The sequence below is a fragment of the Cryptomeria japonica genome, chromosome 4 (assembly GCF_030272615.1).
Source record: "Cryptomeria japonica chromosome 4, Sugi_1.0, whole genome shotgun sequence".
In the NCBI taxonomy this organism is placed as follows: domain Eukaryota; kingdom Viridiplantae; phylum Streptophyta; class Pinopsida; order Cupressales; family Cupressaceae; genus Cryptomeria; species Cryptomeria japonica.
Genome location: NC_081408.1, coordinates 456,360,835 through 456,376,541, shown reverse-complemented (window position 1 = coordinate 456,376,541; position 15,707 = coordinate 456,360,835). Strand labels below are relative to the sequence as shown.

The 15,707-nt window shown below is 35.8% G+C and overlaps 1 protein-coding gene across 1 annotated transcript in view; it reads left to right on the top strand.

Annotated features, from left to right (window-relative positions):
• Positions 1 to 15,707, top strand: part of LOC131077374 (polyubiquitin) — a 297,730-nt gene that overhangs the window by 41,030 nt on the left and 240,993 nt on the right. The gene's annotated exons all lie outside the window — the stretch shown is intronic.

The following is a 15,707-nucleotide window of genomic DNA, read 5'->3' as shown; positions in this document are numbered from 1 at the left end:
TCATAAGAGGAAATGATAAATAATGAAGGGGTATCAAATAAATATGAACAATAATCAATTTTTTTTGCATTCTCTGTAACTATTTTGGTATTTTACACAGAGAGACACCATTTAACAACACACCCATTAACTGAAATGAAAAACGATGAAGGGTTGTCGAAGAAAATGAAGAGATAATCATTCTTTTTCTATTCTCTATCAGGATTACAACATTCTTAAACTGTAATAGAGCATTGAGATGAAACCCTAACCCGCATACAAAAAAATAATCAATAGGCAAAGCATGATGCAACTACGAAAGAGCTAAACCATCATTGGACATCCAAAAAACATGAAGGAAGTGCAGCAACGGTTACCTCGAGCTGAAGTGAGGTGTTGCAGAGATGGAGTCGAAGGAACCAAAGCATTTGTAGAGCAAAAATGGTAGGGAGAAACCACGATGGGAGAGAATAAAAAAACTTGGCAAAAAATGCATTTTCCCTAAGTTTTTAGGGCAACATAGGTAGTGGTAATTTGAGCCACATGGGGCCATTTTCGATATGCGGGAAGGCGGACATGGGTGGTCAATGATTTAATCGACCACCCATTTAAAACTTATTAATATTTAAAGTTTATTTTTAAAAATTCATTACATATTATAAAAAAGTTTTTTGGTGTTTTAAAAATATGATAAATATATTATTTATTAGGCATTTAATAAACATCTATTGGCATTTTTTCGTGTGCAGGTATTGGCGCAAAAGAGGTCAAGTATCGATCATCACTTTGAAATAACCACTTTTTGACCTTTCGACACATAACGACCTATAGAAATCGAATCGTTACTACCCAAAAGCTAGATCAATAGCTATAAGCAATTAAGTCACATACGAAGACAACCAAAAAACAAAATTCAAAATTCGATGTATCGTTTAAGATCTGTAGGTGCACGAAGTTAGCTATGACGGCTACTGGTACTCTTCCCCTATTATTTTATTCCTTATTATCATATACTATTCACTATTATAATCTTACCAATCATAAACAGTACTATCAAAATAACCACAAAAGTAATGAATTTGACCGAATTAAACAAGACTGACCCGTATGGTCTTCGAACATAATTTTAAATATAAAATAACTAAGTTTAACTAAGATTCGTTATTTTCTTTCTCGGAATGAATGATTGCTAGCTTTATTATGTCGAGAGGCATAAATCTACAATCATAAGCAACCCATTTATCTGTGTACATGAAAATTCAAGAGGTAATTTAGCTTGTAGCATATATATCTTATATAATCTATATAAAGTACGTCGAAATATATCTTGACATTTAATCTATAGAGTTTATATTTAAGTCTATATAAAGATTAAACGTCGAGATATATCTCTACATATTTTATATAGATTATATAAGATATATATGCTAGTAGGAATGAGAAATTCTTAGGAATAAGAGTATGAATAAGATGAATATGTACATGTATATGTAAATTATATATGATACCATTAATTTAGATATATTTTGTATATATTGATTTATTATTTAACTTTTATTGGTTTGATATTAATTTGTGAAATTAATATTTTTACATTATGTTATTTGAATGCAAAAATATAAAAAATAAATCATATAATTAATTAATATAAATTTGAAGATGAATATTTTTGGTTTTGAAGGAATTTATAATTATACGTTATATTATAATTAATATGTTGAGTATTTATTAAGTGGAATATATTTTCTAATTTTGATAATGATTTACATTATTGAAATTTATGAGTTGATACTTTGAATTTGTATGATCGTAAAGTTTATATATCTTATGATATATGCAGTTAATTTTTATATTAAATGTTAATGTGTATCATCTGATATATTAATATTTTATATTATTATTATTTTATTAAGTTGAATAAAATTTATTGAATAATGAATAATCATATATGTGTTAAATTGATGGTGTATGTTAATTGTTTTTAAATGCAACATGATCATAGAAAAAAAAATTAAATATCACCTTTTTTGTCAATTTAGAAAAATATATGTAAATAAAATTTAAGTAATAATTATTAATAATGTATTATATAACATTTAACATGGCGGAGCGGCAAGGGGAGCAGCGAGCGGGAAATTCAAAATTCAAACTTGGGAATGGCAGATTTCTTGGGGATGGCAGTTTTTTTGCGGTTGGAGCTGGCAATCGAACTAGTTTCCAAGCATCATAGGGCACTGAAGGGGACAAGGAGACAGTCAAATCGGTGGAAGAAAAAGATTCCAAAAACGGGGACCCACATGATAGAGGTAAGGAAAAAAAAGGTCATCGCTTTTTGGAGTAAGGCCACTAGTGAAATCTGGGCTCCCGGAAGTTAAAAATATTTCTGATCCCGTGACTGGGGTTGTTGCTATCTCTGTTCCGGATAAGCTGGTTGATATCACTGTGTCTGGATTAACTATGACCTTAGTTGGAAGGTTTGTTGGTTTAAGGCCTAACATTGATGTTGTTAGGAGTTTTATAAGGAGGAAATGGGTTCTTAAAGGGCAAGTGGAAGTGGCGGCTTTGCCTAGGGGTTTCTTTTCCTTTGCCTTTAATTTCAAAGAAGAAATGAATAAAGCTCTATGTGAAGGGCCAAGGATGTTCGACAAGTCATCCTTGGCTTTACAGAAATGGGTTTCAAACCTTTCTCTTGACGAGTCTTTTTTTGTGTTGGTGCCTGTGTGGATGCGACTCCTTGGCCTCCCGTTGGAGTTCTGGAATGAGGAAGTCTTTAAAGGGATAGCGAGTTCATTTGGAGAACTTCTCTCGATTGACCCGATGACTGCTGCAAAATCAAGGTTGGTTTTTGCCCATTTCTGTGTCAATGTTAATCAAATGACGGATATGCCTCAATCTATTGAGATTATATCTAAATTGGGGAAATGGACCCAAGGGATTGAATATGAATCTCTTCTGTTTGCTTTCTTTCATTGTAAGAAGTCGAGTCATTGGGCGAAATCTTGCTCGGTCAAGAAGAGTAAGAGTGGTAAGAGTGATATAAGTTCGAAGCAAAAATGGCAAACGAAGGGGAAGATAGAAGACCCTACCACAGGGTGTGTTCCTGAAAAGGAAGTGATTGAGTTGGAAAATAAGGAAAAGAAGGATAAGAATAGTAATAATGAAAAGCCTATTTGTGCCTGTTCTAACAATCAAATAGAAAGCATCAAAGAGGTAGAGCAAAGGATAGATGTAAGTGCTCAAAAATCTGAATCAGAGATCTAGAAGGAAGGGCCCAATCTTCAAGAAAGAGTTGATAAGAATTCCAATGATGACCCTTTTGCCTCATCCAATACTAAAGAAAATGGGGAAGACTTCAATGAAGCTCAGGACTATAACATCTCATATTTTGAGCCTTTTTTGCTATTGACCAATGGAAGCCCTAAGCCGATCCAATGCAATGCTCCACCTAATAGTTTGGAAACGGTGGTTTTGGAGGGAAATCTTAGGATTCTCAATTCTAAAGAAGGTAAACCGAATAATGGAGGACCCAATGGAGGTATTTCAACTAGAAGCAAGAACAAGAAAGTGGCAGATGTTGGAAGTCACAACAAAAATCAGGGGAGACCCTCTCTTAAAAATCAAAGTGAACAGGAAAGTTGGAAGAATTGTGCTGATGGAACACATAGCTCCATTGAGTCAGCCCTATCCCCGGCTAAAGTATGAAGATAATTTCATGGAATATAAGAGGGCTGAATGCCCCACATAAGCAGGATGTGTTACGCAATATTATAAGAGATCATAAACCGGATGTTGTCCTTGTTCAAGAAACTAAGATGAGTAAGGATAAGGTGGAAAGGATTAGAATATTAAAAAATAATGGAGTTATTGGAAAAAGTTAAAAGGGTGCTTCTCAAGGAACAATGATTTTTTGGAACCAAAATACTATTATAGGGAAGGAAGTCATTGTAAACGTTAATAGGACCTTAGTTCTGCTTGAGCATATTAAGGATAACTTTTCCTGGGTTATCACTAATGTCTACGCACCTAATTCTAAAGCTGGAAGATCTAAATATTGGAGGAGCCTTGTTGAAGAAAGACTAAATTTTGCTGATAAAAGTTGGATAATAATGGGTGACTTTAATACACCTCTTAAAGAGGATGAAAAGATGGGAGACCTTCCTTTGCAGCTAGAGAGAAGACAAGATCTTATGGATTTTATTAATGATCAAGCTCTTATGGATGTGGATCTCCAAGGGATTAATTATACTTGGACCAATTGCAGAACTGGGTCTTATCTTATTCAAGTAAGGGTGGATAGAGCCATTATTTCTCCTGATTGGATTTCTAAGTATAGTTTCTCTTTGGTGTCAATTATTAAGATTGGTTCTAATCATTACCCTATTTCTTTTACTGCTAGTTCTTTGTCTGCTAAGAGAAAATTCCCTTTTAGATTTGAAAAAGCTTGGTTATCCCACCCGTCTCTGGAAATCTGTGTGGTTGATTGGTGGAATTTTGTGGTTGAGGGTACAACTTTATTCAGAGTAGCTAAAAAACTTAACATAATAAAGGCCAAAATCAAAATCTAGAACAAAGAGATATTTGGTGATATCTTCAAGAGCAAAGCCCAAATTAAGACTGAAATTAAGGAAGTACAAGATAAAATTCAAGAGGAAGGGCTTTCAAAGGACTTGAGATCTGTTGAAAATGGGTTGTTGTCTAAATATCACACAATTATTTCTAATGAAGAGACTTTTTGGAGACAAAGATCAAGAGCCTTGTATTTGAAGGAAGGTGATAAAAACACCTGGTTCTTCCACTTGACAACTCTAAAGCATAGGGCGATTAACAAGATTTCTAGGTTATCTAGTATAAGGGGGATTTTGTCAGATGAAAATGATATAAGAGAGGAAGCTCTGGATTTTTTCAGCAATCTTTTGGGAGGGGTGTATGATGTGGATTACAGAAATCAAGACCTTCTTGTGCAGGCTATCCCTCCCATTTTAAATGAGGAAGAAAACAAAAATCTCTCTAGGATTCCATCTAATCAGGAAATCAAAAAGGCGGTGTTTTCTTTTCAAGGAGATAAATCTCCTGGGCTGGATGGTTTTCCAATTTTTTTTTCCAAATCTTCTGGCATATAGTGGAAACTGATATTTGTAATGGAGTTAAAGAGTTCTTTGGTTCCAGGAGTCTTTTAAAAGAAATGAATGTGACCTTCATCGTTCTTATTCTGAAGGTTTCTGGAGCTGATTCTCTTAATAAGTTCAAACCTATTAGTCTTTGTAATTCTGTTTACAAAATTATGTCTAAGGTTCTTACTTCTAGAATGCTAGAGATTCTTCCCAGGATTATTTCACCTCAACAAAATGGTTTTGTCCCAGGTAGATAGATTTTGGATTCTATTATTTTTGTTCATGAAAATATTCACTCTTTGACTGCTACTAAAAAACAAGGTTTTTTTCTTAAGCAGGATATGTCTAAGGCCTATGATAGAGTGAATTGGCAATTCCTTTTCAGAATAATGAAAGCTTTTGGGTTTGGGGAGAAAGTGATTCAGCTATGTTCTCAATCGACAGAAACTTCCTCCTCTGTTGTTATTGTTAATGGATCCCCTTCCAGTTTATTCAAAAGTTCTAGAGGTCTAAGACAGGGGGATCCCATCTCCCCTATCTTGTTCACTATTTTAGCTGAAATTTTGGGTAGATATATTATCAAAAATGTGGAAGATGGAAAACTCAAAGGACCGAAACCTTCATCTTCCAACTTAACCTGTTCTCATGAACAGTTTGTTGATGATTCGATTACAATGGGGGGATCTACTATTAGGGAAGCAAGAAATATGAAGAATGTTATGGATACATATGAAACTGCTCCGGTCAAAAAATTAATTGGGATAAGAGCTCTTTGTTCTTCATTAATACTCCTTAGTAAAGCGGGCAAGGTAACGCTTCTTAAAGCTACTCTTCAAAATTTGCCTATTTATGCCCTTAGTTTGTTTAAAATCCCTAGAAAGTTTGCGGAGGCAATTGAGAGAATTCAAAAAAAGTTTCTTTGGTCGGAAGTGGAAGACAAAAATAGAATTCCCCTTATTGCTTGGAACAAAATTTGTACTCCTAAGGCTTCTGGGGGTTTGGGTTTAAGGAATATTATGTCCATGAATAATGCCTTGTTAGCTAAAGAAATCTAGAGAATGAAAGGGGAGGAAAGAGAATGGAATTTAATCTTAAAAAATAAATATCTTTATGTGCAACCTTCAGAGGAATATTTTATGGATAACTCTTTTTTGGTTGAAGGTTCTGCAATCTGGAATGCAGTTCAAATGGCTAAAAGTTGGGTTGTTGCTGGAAGAAGGTGGAAATTGGGGAATGGGGGAATTATCAGATTCTGGGAAGATAGTTGGCTCTTGGACATACCTCTGGAGGATATTCGTATCCTTAAGGAATGGAAAGAGGTGTTCAAAAATGGGTATGGTGGTTCTGTTAAAGACTATTGGAGAAATGGAAAGTGGATTGAGTTCAACCAGCAATGTCTAGGATTAAAGTTTCTTGAGATTCTGCTATCTTCTAAAAATTTTAGGGACAATGAGGAGGATAGTTTGATTTGGAGGGAGACTTCGGATGGAAATTACTCTATGTGGCTATCCACAACAAAGGGCTGGAAGAAACTCCTATGTGGGCTAAAGTGTGGATAAAAAAAATAATGCCTAAAGTTAATATCTTCTTTTGGATTTTTATCTAAAATAAGGTGTTGACTCTTGATAACCTCCAAAAGCATGGATTTGTTTTTCACAATAGGTGTTCTCTTCCTTGCAGGGAAGAGGAGTCTTCTTGTCACATCCTCTACTAGTGCATTTTCAGCCAGGAAATTTGGAAAATTATTTTTTGTAGGTGGAAGTTGAGTTGGGTTTTCCCGAACTCTCTGGGGGAGCTATGGCAACAATGGTACTGTCCTAATTCCAATTCTAAAAATGTTGAGCTATGGAAACTTACTCTCCCTAATGTTATATGGAATATCTGGAAGGAACGCAATAATAGGATTTTTTAGGGATAAAAATGCTATCGCTAAGGTTGTGGTGGATAAAATCTATATAGGAATATTTGAATGTTTAAATGGAACTGATCATGGATTAGCTGCTAAAGAGGACTTTAATGAAAGGTAGAACCTTTCTAATATCAAATCTTGTAAGGATAAGGGAAGGGAAGGTCTTGTATGGTGCTTTCCATCTTAGGGATGAATTAAGGCAAACTTTGATGGGGCGTCTAAGGGGAATCCAAGTAAAGCTGATTATGGGGGCATTGCCAGGAATTTTGTTGGAAGTTGCCTGGTGGCAGTTGCTGGGCCTCTGGGTAATCAAACAAGTCATTATGTTGAAGCTTTTGTGGCTTTGAATACTTTTATTATTGCTAAAAATCTAAATCATGATAACTTATGGCTAGAGGGAGACTCTCTAAATATTATCAAGTGCTTGAAGGGAGAAATTGAGCCATCTTGGTCTATTGAAAATATAATTTTTAAAGCTAAAGAAATTATAGCTAGCTTTAAAAGTATTATAATTACACATGCCTTTAGAGAAAAAAAATTGGTTGTGGATGGGTTGGTAAACCTAGGTGTTATTTCCGAGGCTCAAAGTATTTGGCACGAGGAAGGTAATATTAATTTTGATATTAAAAATCTTCTAATAAAGGACAGATTCTTGGGAAAGGATGAATCACACAATCAATCATGTTAGTTGCAATGAGTAATCTTTACATTTATGGAAAGGTAATGATGACCTGGTGGAATGGCAAAATCTTAATCAAAGATATTAATCTTCCGCACACTTTGTGGGTTAACATTTTCAAAATTTTGAGAGGCGAGTGGAAGGAAGCTCTGAATTTGCAAAAGAACAAAGTTGGTATTGCAAATTTGAAAATGGGAGGGGATCTAAGGAGAGAAGAACCAGATAACATGTCCAAATGGAAGGAAATGCCAAAGGTTTGGACTAAGCTGGAAAAAGGGTTTATGACAAATTTCATGTAGAAGTTGGTCGATTATAACAAAGGCAGGGTTAATCTTGCAGCCACCAAAATCATTGAAAACTGGAGCAACGGTTCTTTCAAAATTCATGGGGTGAGGTTCAAGTTGGATGCGGACCTCATAGCGACAGTAACTGGTATGCCCCACTCAGGTCTTAATTTTTTCAAAAATTTGAAAGTTTCTAATAACATGGTTAAAATTTTTCCGCGTAAGGAGAAGGAAAGGGCAAAAATTGGTAAAGCTACGGGAAGGTATTATGATGCGTCCAACATAAAGAAAATTTGGGGTTGTGTGTTGAATACTATCATGGAATACATTACTGTGGAGGGCTAGTTTACTAGGGTCCACACATACCATTTCATGTTGTTAAATCATTTTAGGCACGAGAAAAGGATTTCCTTGCCCTACTACCTCTTTAGGTCACTGTCGAGATCTATTAATCAGCACAGTAAGAACCCTTCGACTTCGGTGCTTCATTTTGGCCTCATTTTTCTCATTTATGAGCACTACAAAATTCTTGCTATCCAAGAAAATAAGAGGTTGTCTGCATCTCCGGGAAAGGGTAAGAGAAAGATGGAGGAAGGCAAGCCAAGCAAGGAAGAGTTGATTCAAAACAAAAAGAGCAAAAGTGCTACTGGGTTAAAAATTCAAGAGGACAACGAAACTCAAATAGAGGTGGAGAATGTTTTAGAGGATATTGGAAAAGATGGCAGTGAGATGGAAATGAAGGAGTTCAGAGGGGAGGAAAGTTGGAAAGAAGAGGATGTGGGGAAAGAGGAAGGAGAAGTTGAGGATGCTTCCAACCAAGATAGTCCTACCCGCAGTGTTAGTTTAGCCAATGTTGATAGCCAGCCAAGGGAGAAGGAGGAGGATAAAATTAATGAGGAAAAAGATATGGATTCTGAGCAATAGAAGAATGAGATCGAGTAAGAGAAGGACAAGGAGAACCCAAGCAAGGATAAGGAGTTTGCTGGAGAAGGGTTAATTCTAGATAATCTCAAAAATCTCTCTGATGCTAGAATGGGCTTTGATAGGTGGACTTATGAAGGTATCAAGAACTTTGAAAAAAGTGGGAAGCACTGGGAAGAGGAGAGGAAGAAAGATGAAAGGGATTGGAAGCAAATGATGAAGGATTTCGAGGAAAAAGCTAAGAAGATGGAAGCTGAGATTGAGAAGATGGAGGAAGGAAAAAATGCAATGAAAAACCTATTGGTTATGATCTTGGATATCTTGACTACTATTACAAAGAACTTAGAGGAAATCTCTAAGGTCCTTGAGGGATCCAACACTCCTAGGCCAGTTGTGGACCTCGATATGGATGAAGATGCCATTAAGATTAGGACTATGGAAAGTGCTCCAGGTGGAGCTGCAAAGAGAACGAGGGTGAGCATGAAGAAAGTTGTTGTGGCTTCTCCAAAGGAAATCCCTAGAATTAGGGATAATATTAAAGAATTGTATGGGATTAGCGGAAATTTGGTTAATGGCCTGAAAAACATCTAGTTGCTCCTCTTTTGGATTTTGTCTATTTTTGTTGGTTGTTGCTGGTTCTGTGGGGTTTTTTTTGCTGGATTTTTATTGTTTCTTTGCTGGCTTTTAGTTGTTTGTTCCTTCTTGTTTCTTAATGCTTTTATATCTTAAGGATCTTTTGTAAAGGGTTTCAGGGCCCCTTCAAAACCTGCTTTTACCTTAATCAAAAACATTTAAGAAGGTTAACATTTGTTAAATAATAATCATTTTGAAATTTTAATAATATATTCATAAGGATAATGTTTTTGTTAATATAATAATGAATATGTTGAAAGTTTAGTATATTTTAAAATAGGAGATTTATAAAAATTTGCAAGTAATATAAATTGCATTGGAATATATTTGTAAATTGACACTGTAAAGAAGAAAATTTAAAATGAAAATATTAATTATTGTGACCACCATACATTCATACCGTCTGCCTCGCCAATAGGAACAATAACTAGAGCTAAAGTCTCAACCCAAAGATTGGTCATTCATTCTGTGTATTTATTATCTCCATGACTTAAGTTCATTTACTTGTCAACCCAAGGACGTATTACTTGAAATGGCTCTGCACTATATATGCACTAATTTCCTGCGATAGTTATTCTGCGCTATTGCAACAACTAAATCTATTTGAAATAAACAAGCAAGAACATAACAATTGAATGGCTATAGGAAAGCTTAACATTAATAGAATATTCTAATTAAATAATTGTTAACTAAATTCAGAGCTGGCAAATAGGAATTACTCTGTCTGCTTTGGCTGCAGGAATAGTCACAAGATCTGGTTCTCGTGGCTGCAGGAACAGTCAATCGCTAGAACATCTACTGCAACAAAAGGAAAACTTAATCTAACAAACGCACATGAATACTCACCAAGTGGGCCCCCTTGGATGAGTGTATCCAGACTTCAAAGATAATTTTATATACTCAGAATAACATCACTTTTATTCATTGTTTTCAAAAGTCGATACAACACATGAAATGAAAGAAATGCTTCAAGTTCTAAAAATGTTATCTAATCCTATCTCTAACCCCTGTCTAACCTCTGAGAAGAGGTGCAGGCTTTTATTTATAAGAAAACTATAAAAAACTTCCTACAATCTAGATTACGCCCATGAAAAAAGGCGGAAAACATTTATGACTGCTAATAGAAGAAGTTAATCCACAGAAAACATGGAACTTAACTAAACCGCAACCAAGAATATAGCATGGCGGTGTTACAAGATTTATGTTTGCTAAAGACAAACATAAATGAATTTGGCATCGCCTTGCTATTCCTTTGTTGATTCTTATGCACACCATCCTCTCTGTTGTTTTGAATATTTAATCGCCCTTGAATGTCTCCAACCGCTTTTATGACGTGATTCAACATCTGGCTTGCAATAACCACTTCTATAGAATCTCATTTATTCTTGCAATTTAAAAGATAGAACATACAAGCATGCACACACACGCGCGCACACACACACACACACACACACACACACACACACACACACACACACACACACACACACACACACACACACACATATTTTCATTAATCATCACACTTATACATTCACACATGATATTACCTATGATAATCTACATGGCAACATGAATAATAGGTCAAAACAATATAGGATTTAATGGGTTTAGTTATCATCCAAAATGCACATAGTCAAACTTTAATACATCACATGACTCAAACACTATCCCAATATGCAACTTAAAACATGGAAAAAACTTATCAGTTATAGGAATAAAAGACCTATAATTTCAACTCATCATGCCCCACAACTTAATGTCTTACTAATCATCCAGCAAGAGGAAAATTTCTTATCTGGGCACTGACTCGTAAATCGCCTATGGTTACTTGTCTTGTTCCTCCTATAGCCAAGTTCTAATAAAACCCCTTCATCTTTTCCAGCCTAGTCCATCCGGCTTCCTCTATGGCCTCTTCATATGCTTTGTCTATAACCTTGCATCCCATCAATGACCACATAAAGATAGGTGGCTGAAATATCAAGGGTAGCCAGTTATTGCATTTTGTCCTACCCAAGTGGATATACTTGGGAGCTCTTTATGTGGCTGCAAGATAATTAGGCAGTGAATGGGGTTCACCTTGCTTTAGGTCTTCTAGGAGATTATTCCAACGATGAACCAAACATTCAACTGCAGCTTGATTTTTATTTTCAACCAAATGCTCATATTCCTAAAATGCTTCCTCTCTCAATGATAAAACCTGGCTTCTAACATCAGGTCTAGTCAACAACTTCTACCAGTCATAGTACATATGCTATGGGTTTTTGGCTTCAGCTCTGAGTGGTAGTGGGAAATCAAACTCCAAATTTATGTATGTTCTAGCTTGTGTGACCATACTGATTTCATTTTGTATCCATGAGATCAATGCTTTTAATTGAATGCCACCAATGTACAGTAAGGTATTTCATTCATTGCCAGAAGGCACAACATAATTATGCAAATAAAATTCACATAAAAAATTCTTAACAGTTGTAGGAGAGTTTTGATAAACATTATAAAATTCTCGAGGAGTATCTAGAGAAGGAATAAGATCCCTAAAAATGTGATTTAGCTTGAAACATAAATATTGCTCCTTTAAATATAAAGCATAAACTCTCGGAGGAGCCCTGCACTACATCAATTCAGGAACCATGTTTGCAACTGTGTCTACTTTGGTTTGCAATTCCACAATTCGATTGTCCCTCTTTTCAATCTCTTTCTGTTGTTTATCAATAATTCCTTGTAACCTAGCCCTTTCTATCTCCCACTGTCTATAAAATGTAAGTGCAATGGATAAACTAGTGAGAGATGAAGGGAGCATGTGATTTGTTACCTGAAGGCGTGAGATCTCTTCAACCAGTTCTTCAAACTGTTCTGCTACATGTGCCAAATTTGACAATCTGTCGGCTCCATGTTCTTCCTGCAGTGAATCTTTGTCTGACTTTCATGCCTACTTCCAACGTTTCCACATAAATAACTTCAATCACATCCCCTACTGCTTGATTTCTTTGTTTACCCCATCGACTCCTTCTTAATTGCATTTCATGAGTGGTTGTAGGAGATGTTGCTGTAGGAGGTGTTGTTGTAGGGGAATTTCCCTTTACCTTGTGCCTTTTAGCTATAGGAGAAACCTGCGCTACTTGAGGCCATTCTACGGTTTTTTCCTCTGCAACAATTGTTTTTGTTTCTTTCCCTTTCCTTCTAGAAGATGTCGCTCCACTTTGAGACTGAGTGGAGGGATGCTCAATATTTGGTTCAATTACCATTTCCTCTGCAATAGGCAAGGCTTCTTTGGCAACATGAGGTTCGTTCGCTATAGAAACCCTAGGAGATGAAGGTTCTCTGATATCTTCCTCTTGAGTTGCCAATTCTTCTGCAACAGGAACATTTTCCTCCCCAAATTGCAGGATATCTTCAAACTCTCCCCATGCCATCTAAGAGAACATTCTACCAACAATTTGATCAAGCCATGATGACTAACAGAACAATTACCACCCTTTTGTGTTTCCTTTGCACTTATGAAAATAAGTTGATAAAAGAAATTCAAAACATTCATCCTTCGGCCATGCCGCAGATGACTCAGTAATTTAAAATGAACCGAATGCAAATTTGAGTACCTACCATCACAGGTAATATATTTCATCACATAAAATGCAACCTGGGGCCATTCTGCAAGAAGAGATGTATGTTTGGTTCCCTTCTTGTCCACATTTAGGGGTCCGTTTGTTGGGTGAGTAAACTCTGCCCTAGCACTTCTTGCATCTTTCGCCTCAGGAAACAACTCTCCCTCCTGCGACAACCTAGTGACTTCGGCTATCTGTTGTTCTGTAGAAATGACCATTAATCCTTTGACAGAGGCCTCTCCTTCATTGTATGTGTGTATGAAATCATGAGCAATTTCTTCATTGAAATCCATCAATTTTATAATATAGTCAATCCACCCATACATACAGAAGTAATGTTCACACTGGACATCGTGCAACGAAGCATCATGAACTACAGGTTCATGATGGATAGGGGCTCCTCCCATGGCTAACTCGGCTTTCAAAACAATTACCACGGCAAAATGAAAGACTGAAATAACCTGCAAAATTGAAAATTCATGCTCCGAAATACTTTACTTCTTTTTTAGTACCTTTCAACAACTATGGCGGCAAGATGAACTAATCACTCGTGCCACATGATGTCTCATTCAAAAATGATATCAGGCAAATTAAAACACATTATTGACAAGGATAGATAATTACGCAACTTGTAAATCATACAATAAAACACCCCCCAACTTAAGATGACACGTGTCCACACATGTGAAAAAGGACAGAGGGAAGGGTATGCAGATTATACAAATCAAAACATGTATAATCATAATGAAATAATAAATGCATAATTAAGAAAAATAAATAATACACATACCTACAGTCGTACTAATTAATGCTGCATGAAACAATTATTTATTCACAATATGATATGAGATGACGTGAAATGAATGATGTGACATACATAGATATGAAATGGGATGAGGTGGATGAGAAAATTATTATCGGAGAATGATATTTCTAAAAAGCATGGAAATGGTTATTATGAAGGCATGCATGAAGAATTTAAGACTGGGGGCCAAGAAGGCTCCCTGCAGAAGCTGCAGGAATTGCGTCTATAATGTCCTCGCTAGATGTTGTAGGAACTTCCTCAGATGCTACAGAAACTATGGCAAGAGGGTTTTCTTCAAATCCTGTAGGAACTATTATCTACACTTGGTTGGCAAATTGCTGCAGGAACTATTTTTTTGGTTGCAGGCTTGTGATAAAGGCATAGTCGATGACCATTGACCATAAATTTGATATGAATGGGTCTATTGTTGTCAACCGAACTGCTCCATTTGTAAAAACTTCATCTAATTCATATGGGCCCAACCATCTTGTATGCAATTTTCCCACAGTAACCTTATATCTAGAATCATATAGCAATGCCCAAACTCCAGATTTAAATTTTCTCTCCTTTATATACTTATCATGTCATTTAGCTCATTGATGTTGAATAAGCTCTATATGCTGGAAAACCATCTTTCTTAGCTCATCCAAAGCATTCAATTGCATGATGCGGTCTTTTTGTGCTTCTGAGAGAGTCATATTCAACTGCAGAGCTTTCCTAAGAGTTTTATGCTCAAACTCAATGGGTATCATTATTGTTTTTCCATACACCATTTCAAAAGGTGTAAAACCAATTGTTGTCTTCCATGTTGTTTTCTTTGCCCAAATAGCTTCAGGAAGTCTATTTGACCAATCTTTCTTATGAAGAGCTACTGTCTTGGTAAGAATAGCTTCTAAATCCTTGTTTGTAACTTCCACTTGACCATTTGCTTGTGGATGGTATGGAGTAGACTTCCTGTGTCTGCTATTATATTCATTAACCAATGCTGCAATTAATGTGGAAGTAAATTGTGGTCCTTGATCTAAAACAATCTCTCTTGTTACTCCATATCTGGTAAATATTTCTTCATAGAGGGATTCAACTACCTTATTATCTCTTGCATGTGTCATGGCTCGTGCTTCCACCCATTTTGTAACATAATCAATGCATACTAGAATATAAGATTTCTCATTGGAAGGAGGATCAATTGGTCCAACAAAATCCAATCTTTATTTGTCAAATGGTGCAACCAATATCTTAAGATATAATGGCATTTCATCAAATCTGGTAGGCTTACCCATTCGCTAGCATCTATCACATTTTATAGTATATTGTGTTACATCTTTATACAAAGATGGCCAATAATATCCTGTGCTATAAGGATTTTAAGTGTTTTACTTTTAGTAGCAAAATGTCCTCCACATGGCTTATCATGACATGCATGAAGGATATCATATGTTTCATCTTCTCTGACACACCTTCTCATGACTTGGTCGGGTCTAGTATAAAATAAACAATCAACAATCCATGAGAAATTAAAGCTTTTCTCAACTAGCAGTCTTCTTTCTTTAGGAGAAAAATGAGAAGGCATCCTATTAGCAGCTAAATAATTTGCAATATCAGCATACTAGGGAGTGTGTTCTTTTATCAAGAACAAATTTCCATTTGGGAAAGCATCATCTATGGCTACAGTATCATCTTGCAATTGAAGCCTAGAAAGATAATCTACAACTACATTAGCTTTACCTGGTTTATCAATAACTGTAATATCAAATTCCTCCATCAATAGTAACCATTGAGCCAAT